This window comes from Sinohyriopsis cumingii, chromosome 15, assembly GCF_028554795.1.
Source record: "Sinohyriopsis cumingii isolate HCF-2022 chromosome 15, ASM2855479v2, whole genome shotgun sequence".
NCBI lineage: Eukaryota > Metazoa > Mollusca > Bivalvia > Unionida > Unionidae > Sinohyriopsis > Sinohyriopsis cumingii.
In genome coordinates, this window is record NC_142975.1 from 83850191 (window position 1) to 83866054 (window position 15864).

Sequence of the window (15864 nt, forward strand, 5' to 3'; positions counted from 1 at the left end):
ACAGCACAAGAGTGCACCTATGGATCATTTCAATACATCTGCCGTTATTTTTCGCGGTTCTTTACTAAAGGCGGAGCCTTTCGACGATATGTAGAGCATATTTCGGTATCATATTTGATGTTTTTCATATTGTAACTCCACGTGAAATGATACAGCCAGATTTACTGCCGCCATTTCAATTACCAGGCAACATTGGCAAGTCACGGATGTTCCACAAGAAATGAAAAACCGTTTAGTTGCGATTTCGTCCCTTCTAAATTGTTGTTTTGCTAATGTGACTCGAATGTCTGTGGATTTATCATACAACTGTCACGTGATGCATATCTCATGAAGTTGTCGTGGTTCAACAACACATCCTATTACAAAACTGACTAATTAACCGATTGTTTGGAATAAGCTGAGTTACAACGAGAACTTGTCCCGTCGAGTTTGTGATAAGACACGTTTGTGGACCGTGATAATAGCCATATGACTTGATAACATTCACGTAACAATCACGTGATAAATCCACAAACCTAGATTCACGTGACCACTTCTAACACGCTAAGTCGCACCTGATTGGTTCTTTATTACTAATGGAACCCGGTAATTTGAAACGGTTATAGGAGGTATGCTTGTGTTATTTCACGTGTATTTACAAATTACCTAGCATTGTTCTGATACGAAAATAGTCTGTATAGTTCGCGTAAGAGCACCCTCAACTGACAGTAATTCAAGATCCGTGAGAAACAGATAAACAGATGCAACCGGAACCCAGACCACCCAATACAGGTTTGAGGTATCACTTATCTGACTACCCCTTCCCCTCCTCCCTCAATGAATCAGATAATAGTATGTTTGATTTATGATTATGCACTCGAGAATTGTAGTGGATACCGTTTGGACAGTTTTTAATTTTGCTAATTGCTAATTAGAAGTTGTCAGGGTTAAAATCATACCCTACATCCCCACCTGACCTGGTGTGGGAAATTAACTTAAATTGTTTTGCACCCTGATCTTTATATTCGCTTAGCAAAACACCACATATAGTTCAGCATGTACACAGAAACACACATTTACATACATTGTTCAGAAAGACACTCTGGCATACAAACCCCAAGATGCTATTGAATTGCCTTTTGCTTCTTTTTAAAATGTAATATTTTTTTACTTGCTTTCTTACCCCACAGCCCCAAAACTCGTGTAAATGTAAAACACCTAAATAAAATCACGTGATCTATATTGACGATAGGGTCCACTTTTTTAAACTCACTGATTTGGTTATTCACCTTGGCTACACATTTTTCCAACATTGTATAAGATATAACACAATGTTAATGATAAGTGAGATTTTTGATTTTTATTGCAAATCGTGATCTGTATGTAACCTATTTTGCAAGTGAAATTAGAAAGTTAAAAAGATCATCAAAGTTGTTATTTCCGGTAAAACTGCAGGTCTACAATTTGGTTCATAGTTTGGATCTAGTCCACAAATGATTTCTGAAAGTATAGAATTACTCGAGAGCCATAGAATAAGTGCTTAATATGTTATATTCCCTCCTTACAAAACGTGCATTTATCTTCATAACTTAAATGAATCTTTTCAAAGGTTGGTTTGTGCATATTTTTTATGAAGACATCTGAAATTAAAAATAATCAGTTTTGTATCTTTTATGCAAAGTTTAGCCAACACAAAAGAGTTGGTCGATTCAACTGCCCCAACTGCACACTCTCTAGAGCTGCCTGGACAAAGTTTTATGTTTACTCATTTATGTTGTATCTGTGCTTCTTCTCAGGTCATTGCAAATAATGTTGTTGTTTTCTCTTACCATAAGGAGTAAAGTTTTGACGAAAACTATATTAAAACTATTTCCACATTCAAACCACGAATCATTTTATGTGTCACCTTCACACATATCTTTGAGATAAGAACAAGTACTATAAGAAATGGATATTTTCTGGGGCTGATTTGTGCTTTATTTCATCAACGCTCAACAGAGACATTTGTGCGTAATGATGTATGGGATAAGCTGCAATACCATTTGTTCTTCATCTGGTGAAACATCTGAAATTATCGACAGTACCTAAATAACAAGTATCTTCAGATAAATATTTCTAAATTGTATATGGTTATTTGTACTGTGTAATAAAATATAAATAAAACCACGCCATCAAATATTTGTAATGGATTTAAAATTTCTTTCTAATTTAGTGTTTCCTGATTTTAATAATTGCGTACCTCCAAATTTGTTAAATATTTATTCAGAAACCAGTTTTTGTGATAAACCATCTTCGTTTAGTAAAAGACGCATAATTCAGGAAAGTTATATGTAACGCACTAACGAGTGCAAGTGTATGATGAAAACAATAACATAATTCTCCTTTCATTATGGCAATAATAATAATGACACAATTTCTAGTCTCAATCATTAAGTTGATTCCCCCAAAAAGTATGATATTTTCATATTCTTTGCTCACATGACTTTCTGTCTATCTATCTATCTATCTATCTATCTATCTATCTATCTATCTGTCTGTCTGTCTGTATGTCTCTCTATCTATCTATCCTGCAATTGGCAATACAATTTTCTATACTTTATTAAGTAAGGACTCTTGAGTTTAAATATCTAACCACTTTATATTGGTATCCTATAAATGGGTTTAAGGCTGACTGTACGAGTTGTAAGAATAGTCTAATATTTTCAATTTATGTAGACCACCAACCACATTAAACTGCCTCGTTGTATCCTGATTTCCTAAGAACCCCCATGTTTTTGCAATTGACTACACTGTACAAGGATAATAACTAATTTACCCAGTGTTCATATGTCATACACAAAACAACGAAAATAAATAATAATTATCAGAAATAAAGACAAATGTCACTAAATCACCACCAATATTTACATAACTAATGATGGAAACAAGTGTCAGTTCTTTCCCTATATGTGGCTTATTCGACACACTGTACCGAGCGCATCTGTACTTTCAATATTAAAAGTTTGATAGCCATAGGATTACATGTATTTGTGTAATATTAATATCAGTCAAAGGACCGTTTTGATTGCAAGAAGACCAATGTGGTAGTCCCGATTACTTGGCATAGAGGTGTTTGCCACGTGCATTGTACACAGGGCCTATTGTATATGACAAAATATAATGCTCGTTGCATCTTAATAAGTCTTCATGCAATAGGATGATTACAGTGCAATAGCTCAATAATCTCCGAATGACATGTTTTATTGCACGTAAAATACGATATCAAATGACCCATTTTAGCTCATATTAATACATTTTTCGAAAAACAAATTGCCGTTGAACATTTAAATGACAGCTTCCTTACTTATTAATTAATAACTTTTCACTTATTACGCACTATATGTTTTATTTGTCTGTACCACACCCACCCACCCTGCTTAGCTTAATCGTATTACCAGTAGGCCTTAAGGTATCCTGCATCAAAGGTATAATAGAGCAAATTCATTCCCACCATTGCACACTATTAGATTAAACATCTTTAAGCCGGCTTGGCCCAACTAAACCAGATACACACCAATAACCTTAAAAGAGCTTAGTGTAACCAAGTCATACATGCTCTGTATTTCTTATGCACGCCAGCATTTTGAAAAGCGGTAACCCCAGATAATGCACTAGGTCAGTGAGGCTAGGTTGTTTACTTGTAATCAGATAAGAACAAAACGGAGAAAATGCTTTATGCAGAACGTGTCTCATGTAAGGAAGTATATATGCCGTTATATGTTCATTACATGATCAAACATGAGACAGGGGCCCCGAGTGGCCGAGTGGTCTAAAGCGCTCTTCGTTACGGATCACTGCCATCTCACCTCTGTCTGCGGCGGTTCGAGTCTAAGATTCAGCCAATGTGGGTATGTGAGAAAGCTTGCCAGTAGCTTCTCGAGGGTCGGTGGTTCTTTCCGGGGTTTTCCCGGGTTCTTCCTCCACCATTAATACTGGCCGCCATGTATAGCCTATCTTGTGCTGAAAAATGGCGTTAAACCCCACAACAACAACAACAACAACATGAGACAATTTGAATTATGTGCAGAATCTGGTGTCTGCAGTGGCGTCTGTTCTGTTTATTATCGCATAAAATGGTCAAAAGTGCTGACGCTGCTAAACTGATTTCTTTGTATTTATAAAGTGAAAACTTTGAAACATCAGAATTATTCAAACTTAAATTAGCTGGCGTATGATAGGCCTACAGCTTTGGAGTGGGATTTAATTTCAGAAATAAAAAGTAAAATTGATATAGTTATTGCATAGGAAAGTCAGACATGAATTGGTCAACTTCAAATGTACGCAACTGGTCTTGGAAATAATTACCACTTATGTGTCGTAATTTGTGCTGTGTTAGTGGTGTCAAACTTTGTTATTTTTGCCGAAAGATGTTGGATAAATAAGAGATTATCTTTTTGCGAGACCGTTTCAACACTCAGCAGTTTCAAAGAAGAAATGGTCTTACCATGAAATTCTTCTCCGTCAGTAGAACGTCGGTCCTTTCAAGGAACTTGTTTGCGTTACCTATCTAGTCAGCAATAATTTGATTTTGTTTATGATGACCAAATTCTGGTAACTCTGAGACCATCAAAACACCTTAGCACGATGTATGTTGTATGAGATGAGTACTTGCTTCATAATTATGGAGTGTGACTTTTGAAATAAAATGGCACCGAATATACTGAATGACAAGTTTAGTCTTCGGCAGTTAATGTTACGCTAGGGGCCGTATGCTTTGAAATAGTTCATTCAAAATGTGTCAAGATTCATCACTTTTTTCAAATATGAGACATGTTGGATCAGCTTCATTGCTGGAGAGCCCACTCCGGTGACCTAGTGTTTAGAGTTTCCGCCTCGGATGCGAGTGATCGTTGGTTCGAATCCCGGCCGAGTCATACCAACGACTTATAAAAATGGTACTAGCAGATGCCTCGTTAGGCGCTCTGCATTAAGAGGTCATTGTAAGGACTGGTCAGCCTGGTGTCAGAATAACTCACTGGTGGACACCATGCTACATGTCTGCGGCAAGATGCCACAGTGCTAGACATCTCTATAAATTGCCACACTGCAGACATCGTAGCGATGTGACTGAAAAATTGTTAAAGCTAAGTTAAAAATCCAAATCACACACTCATACAAATACAGATGTGATCTTGTTTATCTTTATTGCACAGGCTGACGCCGTATGAAACTTGATCTTCTCGCAATGACATAGTGTCAGTCGCCCGACAAAAGAACGGAAATAAAAAAGTGCAAATAACATTTAAATACATTCACACACAAAATGGACAATAGTTAATAAGCCTTGTAGACAAATATAACAACAAATATAAATTCAGCCTGCATAGTTAAGAAAGACGCATTGGCGAAGATCAGGGATAGAGACGTAAAATGATTGGAGGCAAGAAAATTCACTCACATGGTTCTATGCCGGAGATGGAGTGCGGTGGGTGCGAACTTAGAAATCAACGAATTGGCTGAGATATATAGATCTCAATAGACTTCAATAAGCTGGACATTAAACCCAACTGAGCAAATCATCAACATTTAAAAAAATTAAACTACTGTATTTTTGAAGAGATTATTTATATATACCTAGGGAAAAGAGACATAAATGCATCTGGTAATTTTGAAAATGGAGCAATGTCATAGATAACTAGATGTTGAAGTTCAGAAGTATCCTTTAAACAAATCATTTAATTGGACTTTCTCAACCAAACCTGAACAGTGTTCTGTGTCTCTGATGAACACCAAAAGTAGATAACTAGGTCACACCAAGGAGTATACAAATATAGTGATTCAATCCACCAATTTAAGTGCACACGAAAGTGTCGCATATACAAAAACTATGAAAGTTGATACCCGAGAAAAGTTTTTAAATCATAAAACTGAATATATTTGAAATGGACCAATAAAGCTGAATTGTTGAAAAAGCTCACTCAAATTTAAAAGTTAAAATATGATGTTTTCATTATTTCTTTGTGCATCTAATGCAGCTGTTTGTCAGTACGATGGAAATAGCTAATACTAGGGATTTCTCAGTCTAATAATGGACTGTAACAGGGTTTTCCAGGTCAAATGCATGCATGTACTTTATAAGAGTCGGTTGCTACAATTGATATTGCTAATGATGATAGCTTATGTAATGACTTTGCAAAATAATTAGGTAAAGTGGACAAGAGTTACCTCCCTTGTGTGAGCACACGTCAACTTCCCATGCCATCGCTGCAGTTTGTTTTCAGGAAAACAATATGTGCAAATTTTCCTGATTACAAACTTGGCATCATATTATAGATGTTATTGATTTTGAACCGGAAGTTTGTGCAATAGTAGCTATGACAAGGTATCTCCTCTCACGTATGAAAAAACAAAAAGTAGGACACACTGTCTTGGCAATCGGGCTAAGAGTGAACGTCTGATGTAGACGCCAAAATAGTTGGCAGGAAGTTAATAAGGCTATGGGCTAAATAAAATCCTCTCTTGACGGACATTCACACAAGCGACCGAGTGTAGTACGATACAGTTTCGATATTCTTTAGCTGCTGAGGAACGAAAAGATCCAGTACCCGGTAAGAGACAGGGCATTTGTCAAGTTCATTATTATTGTTATGAAAGCCTTCTGATGCCTGCAAAATGTTGACAAGAGATGTCGCGTATATCAGCGCTTACATAAAATGTGCGTTTATGCAACAAAATCTTGGACATAAATCATGGCGTGCAGAGAACATCCCACATACAGTCTTCATGAAGCAACCGAGAATGTTGTTGTTAGGGTTCTTACAAAGAACCCTGACAACATTGGCTACATCTTGATCGCAGTCGCCAGCAGAGGCAAATGTTAGAAAGTACTTAGAACACATCAATTTTTTTGAGTATCATCGAATGATCATGCAAAAAGACGTCATACTGGATCATATGAATACGACAACAAGTTAGGCAACAGGATGGAAAACGTCGAGGCCTCATCAAGACACGATTATTTTGCGTGGCGAATTTGGAAAGCATAAAAGACATCTCTTCCCGTGCATGCAAAAAATATCTGGTAAAAAATAAATTTTCAGTTCTATATTTAGCGCAGAGAAATCGTTAAGGACCAGCAGGCGCTCTATATTGTTATGTTATCGCTTAATCTGAAATAAATCTTAGACGATTAGCGGCTGCATGTATAATTTTTCTTTTGCGGGTGCTGCAAAAAGTTATGTCGCTTGTTGTATGTCATGTTCCTATCTCGTTTGATTTTAATTTTTGCTTTATCATATCCAGAACTAGAGATAAATATTTGTTATATAATGGCAGGCTGGAACAAATGTTTAGCATTTGATAGCTACGAAGCAAAATAAGCTTGGCGAAATAGGAAATATCAGATTAAGGAGCATAATTGCTAATTAAGCAAACAAAATGTGCTACATCAAAGTCCACATTTCAGGAACCGATATATGGTCAAAGGCTATGAAAGCATATAGTTTTGTCAATGAGTGTTTCAGTGGTATCATTCCAGATGTATTGTTCTGGATTACATAGTGGATGGAGTAGATATCGTATTGAAAATCTTGAGGTAGTTTTGCGCAGGAAAATACAGGAAGGGTGGTACAGGAACGAATAATACAACAGCACGACCCTAGAAACCTTTACTATAGAAACTCAAGAGGAAGAAATATTCAGACCACAAATATCCTAAAGCACAAAGAAGGGCACCATATAATGTTTGCTGTATCGGAGTTAGCAAAACTTCTGACTCGAAAATCAATAACGCAACCCAAGCTTTCATTTTTTTCCTTAGCGTCATAGAATTTTCTATATAATATATGGTGCGCATAATATTTAGTGTAGCATTTATATTTTTGCTCATAACAAGTTCAGTTGTTCCACAAAAGTCGGCAGCGATCAGAACGACATCACATTTAGTTTTCGAATGACCATGGCTGCAGACATAGTTTTATAATGACCATGATAGGCATACTCATTGTATGCTAAGTTATAAATACAACTGTGCTCGTTGCCTGAAATATATTTTTCATGGTTTTAGATGGGAACAGACCTAACAAGTCAAAATATTCTGTATCGCTTATCTGGCTTGCTAAGGTGGCCCAATGTGTTTCACAGGCATCAAAATAATTTCCTAAGCTAATGACACAACTCTCATCACGCTTTTTAAATGTGTTGTGGGAGAGGAAGCGTATCTACAGAAAATACACAATAAAATAATTTTATTTCCTTGAGCGTTTTCTGAATGTTAAAATTATTTAGCGGCGTTGTGTACAAGAAAGTGTTAACCCGCGTGGCTTATTTTTTAAACCTACAACGCGGCCAAAAGGTTTTACAATTAACCAAGGCAAAATCAAACCTATACTACCACCAGCAAGTAGTGGCAAGACACCGTCCTGTTATTAATAGCGCCGCTGCAGTCAAAATCATTATGACTCATTTTTCTGTTGAGATTTGTTTTCTTTCCTTGTCTTGTTGTGTTGGCTTTTTGTCAACGTAAGTTTGTCGCCTCTAGATAACAGCTGTTGTGCTGAAAGTATAATATGTAATCGATTTCCTCTAGAGACTGCTAGCGCAATTTTCTTATGTTCAGAGAGAGAGAGAGGGGGGGGGGGAAGGGGGTAATTCGATGATAAATGTTTATGCCATACTCTACGTAAAATATTTTGCCTTCTTATGGGTCTAGGTCCTCTGCAGTAAAATGTGTTTATTTCCGCACCAGAGGTCGCTGCAGATCCTAGCGGTCCAGGTGCAGAAAACATTATTGGACCCCAGGCTGCAACCAAGCGCAAAATTCCTGGGAACATGCATGTAACAGGATGATCCAATTTTGTATAGCCTAACATCGACGACACTAAAAAGACTGTGTGAATGAGATGTTTATTTATAATATGACTGAAAAATATTAAATCTGACACCAAACTCGTTTGCATAAATTCCAACAATCGATATAAGCGTAATGATACTACTCCTTACAGGGAACGACTGGTAACATGTAACGTAAACAAGTAATTTATAAGAATTAAGGAATGGAATAAATATGCTGATCCTGAGCCCCAACCTGAAAAGCCACAAACACAACCTGAACGAAAGCCTGAAGCAGAATGTTGGAACCGCATCCTGAAGAAGATATCCTGAATACTGAGTCACTGCAGCCTTGCGAGGATCCTGGTTACAAAACAGAAAGAAAATAGTCGAAGTGTTCTACAGTATATTTAAGAATCGGCCACTGGAATGCAATGATCCTTTTCTTGTAAGAGAAGTACACTGCGTCACAAGCTGTTTATGGCAAAATTTGATATCAACACTATCTTGGTTTTAGAAATACTTACCGGCTACATCAAAGAACCTGAGCTCACCAAGGAGCTGAAAGCAGATTGTTCAAAGATAACATGCAACTTAATATTTAGATCCATAAAAAGCTCGACTAATTTCCTCAGGACGAACCAGAAGGCAAAGGAGAGATACAACCAGCGGTGGAAAAAGAGATACAACCAGAGTGCTGATAAATAGCCCTCTAAACTGATATATTATAAAAGATGTCATAGATTTTAGTCAAATTAGCAACCACCTTAAGAAAGAAGAAATCGAAGAGCTCATCACATATTTAAAATGCTGACAAAAACTATCTTAATTCTTTAGATAATCTGCGCGATATTACAAATGACTGTTGTGATTGTTGACATCAACTCAACTGGCCATACGTGCAGCAGGTGTCTAAATCATCTGCTTGCTGCATGCGTTAGAATTGCAGCGCAGACTGAATTTAGAAAGGTGGAGCCAGATCTTCAAAACCAAAAGGAACCATATGCAAGTACTCTTACCTCAGGTACTCAAAAATTTTAATTAGCTTGCGTGGCGCAGCATTCAATGTATCAGATTTGGGAAAAGAATAACAATTGTGGACAACATCGTGGTTGAACTCAGCCCTATGTACGTTTGTAAGTATGAAAAACAAACTTATAACAACTTGGTTTTCATGATAAAAGCGTTTGCACTGAAATTAATGGTGGCAACCAAGTTGAGAAATTAAATACTTCTGAAATTAAAATTTGGGCCTGTCGTTAATGGTTCTGACCAACTCATGTAACGACTTCGTGCCACCAAGTCTAATTTTCAGGTTTTTCATGGGGACATGCCTTTGTATAAATTTTCAATAGTTTTCCACAGCGTTTGTTAAAAATTATGCCATATATATATATATATATATATATATATATATATATATATATATATATATATATATATATATATATCACAAATTTGTTTTAGGTAGAATTACCACACAGGTGTTACTCAGCAGATTAAACATCATATGGACAAGCTGTAATTAGCCACCACGCGATGTTAACCTGCAATGTCGTGCATAGGACTGTAGTGCTGGTAATAAATGTTGCACCGATTTACCCATAGAAAGCACTTGCATACTATTATTAGACTGAAAAATACATATAACTAGCTATTTCCATTGTAATGACACACAGTTCAATGAGACATACATAAAAATAATGATAACAAAGACTTGAAATGTAAATTACAAACTATTCAGTTTTCCGAGCTTACTGTTACAGTTAACCTCGAGAAAACGTATTGAGAATAAGCTCAGAATTGTCCGGTACGTTTCATATATGTTCAGTTATATGGGAGGAAACGGGACATTTCAGTTACATGGACAGGTTAGTTACATGAAATAGACTATTAATGTTACTTTTGCATTCAGGGAGAGGGTAAGTTACATTTACTAAAGGACAACCATTATCTGAGCATGCCTCTGCTGCTGTAGGCCTTTTTGTCGGCGATTGATTATCTTATATGCAGGGACGGAAACATGTTGTGATGTCGGCCATAGTCATTGACGAAGCCAATATGGACGACCCGTATTAGAGCGGAAAGGGTTGAAAGAAAGAAGTTAACGATTCGAATAAAATAGTGCCGATAGGGGTCCAGGGCAAAGTTTACATCCGTTTATCATGTTTATTTCTTGAAAAGTACAATGACGAAGAGACAACGAACAGTGTAAAACACCAAAATGGTTGGTACAAAATTGAAGATGTAGGCTTTATGAATGACGCAGGGGAGATCACTATACTCGGCTGGAAGGCAGACATGATAATTACAGGTGGGTTAAGTGTGATGCACTCTATCATTGAGAAAATGTTGAAAACCCATCTAAGCTTGATGGATGTTGTACCGATTCCTGATTTCGTTAATTTCCAAGTAGCATTTACGTGAATTCCTCCATTTCTGCTACTAGGTCGAGCTAGAAGAATCGCTTTGAAATGTGTGAGGCGAAACATTTGGAACAATCACATTTGCTTGATTTTGTCATATATCAATTTGTACACTGAAACATTTAATAACTATTCTACACACTCTACCACCTAATTTTTGTAAGCATTAGGTTGCTCTCATATACCGCCTGCGTTTGTCCCGATATTTCCATATCAAACGAAGGTTCTATTATGTTATGTTTATACGCTTACTACAAGTGCCTGCTCGAAGGCTGTCATATACTTGCCAAAACTATGTATTTCTTGGGGCTGTAGTTTAGAATGACTGAGGTAACAAATGTCACGTGTTATCAGATACCAATAAATAACGCAGGATTCAGCTGAGTGGAAAGCAGTTGAAATGTCAGTAAGCAAAAGTGGCACATAATTTTAGCCCAACTGTGGGCGCGTTAAGAAACAAAGGTTCAGATGTGAAGGGTGAAAAAGGCTCACAAAAGTAATGTTATCAAACAGAGCATGTAAGACTCACAGACTTTAAAATAAGTGAATAATAATGAAGGTCGTTTAATATTTTCATGTCATAATCCTGGACGTTTAGTATCTTACAAAAACTAAAAATCAACTGTGTGAAAAAATAAAACAAACTGAAAAGGAATAAAATGTTCTTATTTGAAGCAATTGTTAAACGAACAAACTACATATACGTAACACAGACAATACAAACATTATTGCCATACACAAACATTTACGTCATCCTCGTAGATAACAATTGAAAATCAGGCTCTATTTCTGTCCTTAACACACACACACACACACACACACACACATCTCTCTCTCTCTCTTCGGGGCGCTTGAACGACTTAGGACTTGAAAAGGTATATAACGAAACTAACGAGGATTTGATTTTATGTTTCTAAGAAATTAGACCACATCTATGGAACTCATTTTATAAATAAAATAATTTAATGATTTCGGCTCAGTAAAAGACCAACTAGGTTGCTCAGTTAGCTTTTGAGTAAATACAAAGATTACGATTTTAAATCGGTACTAAAGAACATTGATTATAAAGATAATACAACAATGAAATGAGCAGTGAAGCAACACGAAAGATGAGATACATAATGTGATCAGGAAGTATGATACACGTTGTGTTTTGTTCGAATTTAAATATATAACATCTAGCATATATATCGAGAGATATCGGCCAATAACATGAGATTCACAAACCAATTTACTACATTTAGTAAATTATAAGAAACTTCTGTCATAATGTTCAAATGAAAGATAATAATAAAGGAATGTTTAACAGTTGTATCTATAATGAAAGCACCAAGAGATCATCCATACAGGCAATCAAAATATAACCTCGACCAAAATAAACACTGGATTCATAAATGAAAAATAAATATAACAGACATAACAATTTTTGAAAGGAATGTAACGTATGTGCTAATCTTCATGCAACTGTAGAAAAAAGTGTACCTCCTGTAAGAATGCCTTAAGGAGAAAAAGACAGCCACATATATATGGCTATGGTAGTCGATAGGGTCACGTCATTATTGTGGAATATTGTGAGAATTATTATAGCCTCAAGAAGAGCAAAAGTTCCAGGTCTGTCAGATATAATTCAAGAGGAATGTTTTTAATTTAAAATATTTATTGGAGTAGCTAGTGCTCATTCACTTTTTTACTAATACACTACTCTGGAATTATGTGGATTGCATTATTGTGTTACATCAGGACATCAGGGCATTCAAGATTATTTAAATTCACTCGCATCATTCTATAATATTTCACTTGTGATTGGACATTTAGGATTATTTGGGATTAAACTGACATCACCGTAAGTGTATCTAGAATTTTTATTTTGTATCGTAGAGAAATAAATTGCTTGTTGATTTTACATAAATAAATCATTGGCTTAACTTCATTCCGTTGCATATTTTAAGACCTATAGTCGTAATATTATGCAATAAAATAAATAACATAACAGATAAAATGCCCGTCTGTGGCGTAATATATATATATATATATATATATATATATATATATATATATATATATATATATATATATATATATATATATATATATAATCACCAACTGAAACGTTCCTTACGTTCTGTAATGTGATATGAAAACTCCGAATACACTATGGACAATAAAAGAGCAAGGCGATTACGTTTGTGCCTTTACATTATGTCATCACACATAGAATATATGTGAACACAAGGACAACTGTGCGAAAACGATCTATGTTGGAGCCTACAGTTTACGGTGGAGCAGACTCCATCAATAACTTTCACGAGTATATGCAAGAAATTGCCCACTATTATGCAAACAGCTTACACAAAAAAATGTTGCTAACATGATATTCTCTAAAACAAATAAGAACATTTTTCGTGCCAAAATATAATTTATGAAATGGAGATTACTGACGGTTAAGTTACCATCGAGGAAAAACACGAAGAAAAAGTTATCAGAGTTAAAAATTGTGGGATCATGATCGATTTACTGAAAATTACATAGCTAGTGTGATTTCAATTACAAACAGGTAATATATATATATATATATATATATATATATATATATATATATATATATATATATATATACACACTATTGATTCATAATGTTTTTGGCTACGATATGTATTCTATTGTCAAAACTTCAGTAGAAGGTTGCTCAGATCAAGAAGTAGCAAAGGCTACAAATTTGAAGAAAATAGCATCTCGTTTAGTATGGAGTTTGCAATCAGATTTCCATATTGTTATCGATTTATAGACCAGTTAATTAACTAACTTGTGAAAAATCTGAAGAAAAAAATTACTGAGTCTAAAAGATGACAAAAATAACAGAAATAATTACTGAGTCAAAAGTGATGCTCTAAATACTGCTAAAAATAAAAAACCTGTAACCTATTGAAAACTTGTAACCTATTGAAAACTTGTGACCTATTGAAAACTTGTAACTATTGAAAACTTGTAACCTATTGAAAACTTGTAACCTATTGAAAAGCTGTAATCTATTGAAAACTTTCAAACAATTCTATGAAGATAAGGAATAACAGATGTAGAATACCGGTGTGTAAGACATGCCATCATTCATTTTAAATATAATTCTCCTGGTAACGAATATGGCTACAAAGAAAAGTAAGAATGTAATGTTATACTTTTAGGTGTTGAGAAACGGATGCACGAATAATAATAATAAACTGGATACAGCACATGATCTCAGTGTCTTGGTTCAAGATGCCAGTCTGAAATCAGCAAGGTATATTTATTTTCCGTAATGATTGAATGATACTAAATATGTACGCTAACTTAAATGATAAGTACATTACGTGCGTAGAGCTGTATTATTTGATCAAGAGCCAGGGTTAAAACTATGCATATACTTGAGAAGAAAAGTAACCAATGGATCTGGAAAGGATTTCTTTAAACTAATGAATAATGCTGTGATTGATGCACAGATGGAAAATTCAAGACAACGAATGTAAAAGTATTTACTGAAGGAAACAAATATTTTATATTTCGAATACATGGGGAACGCTCATTGAAACAAGATATGGTATTAGTTATTTAAAGAATAACTAACTTCAAATAACCAAGTCAACTTATGGTAGCTTTACAGCGCTGGAAATAAATGTTTCTTTTGTATCACTTTTAATGAATAATTTAACTTTCCGCACGTATCCAAATTAGTGTACTTTATAGTTCCAGGAAGGGAGCTCGTGAAAACCTGCATGTCGTAAATGATTCTCTTAGACAAACACATAACAGAACGAAAGTGAATGGTACTGTTTTGATTGGAATCGTCCTTTCTTCTAAGATACGTGCTGTGGAGCCTGTATGTGGTATGCCAATCTTTGTGATGAAACTTCTACGGAGATAATAGTAAGCAATGACGCAGATTATGTTGTAATAAAGACTGGTTCGAGACCCATTCGTAGCAGATCATGTTGTAATAAAGAATGGTTCGAGATACATTCGTGTTACCTTTCATTCATATTCCTGATACAGGGTTGCATTCAGATCGGTTTCTGTTTCTTCTTTGGTTCATCCTACTGTTTGGCCATCAAAACTCTGGTAAGAGAATGTTATCTGCATAAAAAGTATTAAATGTATGATTACTATTTAATCACAGAGCTGCGCAATATGATTTGTTATTCTTTCCTAGTCATTCATATATAACAAATATAATATTTTTGGCAGACATAAGTATATTAGCATGACTTTATATATATATATATATATATATATATATATATATATATATATATATATATATATATATATATATACAGAATATATGTATAGTATGTACGCTGTTTATATGATATACCACGAGATGTATAAATTTTTCATTCAAAGGAAACTAAGCTTGCCGATATAGGTATATCAATGATACAGCGTACACATACTATACATATATTTTATTTATATCACAAACAAAAACACATATATGCACTTTGAATGGAGTTACGATATGCTCCGGGAAACTGTATTGACCGAGTGAATGAACTCCTCACGTACTTGCGATTGTGCCCGCTACAAAATGTAGCTCTACGATTTTTCTTCTAGTTCACAATCACATATGCAAATTGATAAGTTAGTAATATAGTGGGGCACCCTAGTCTAAATGGGAAAA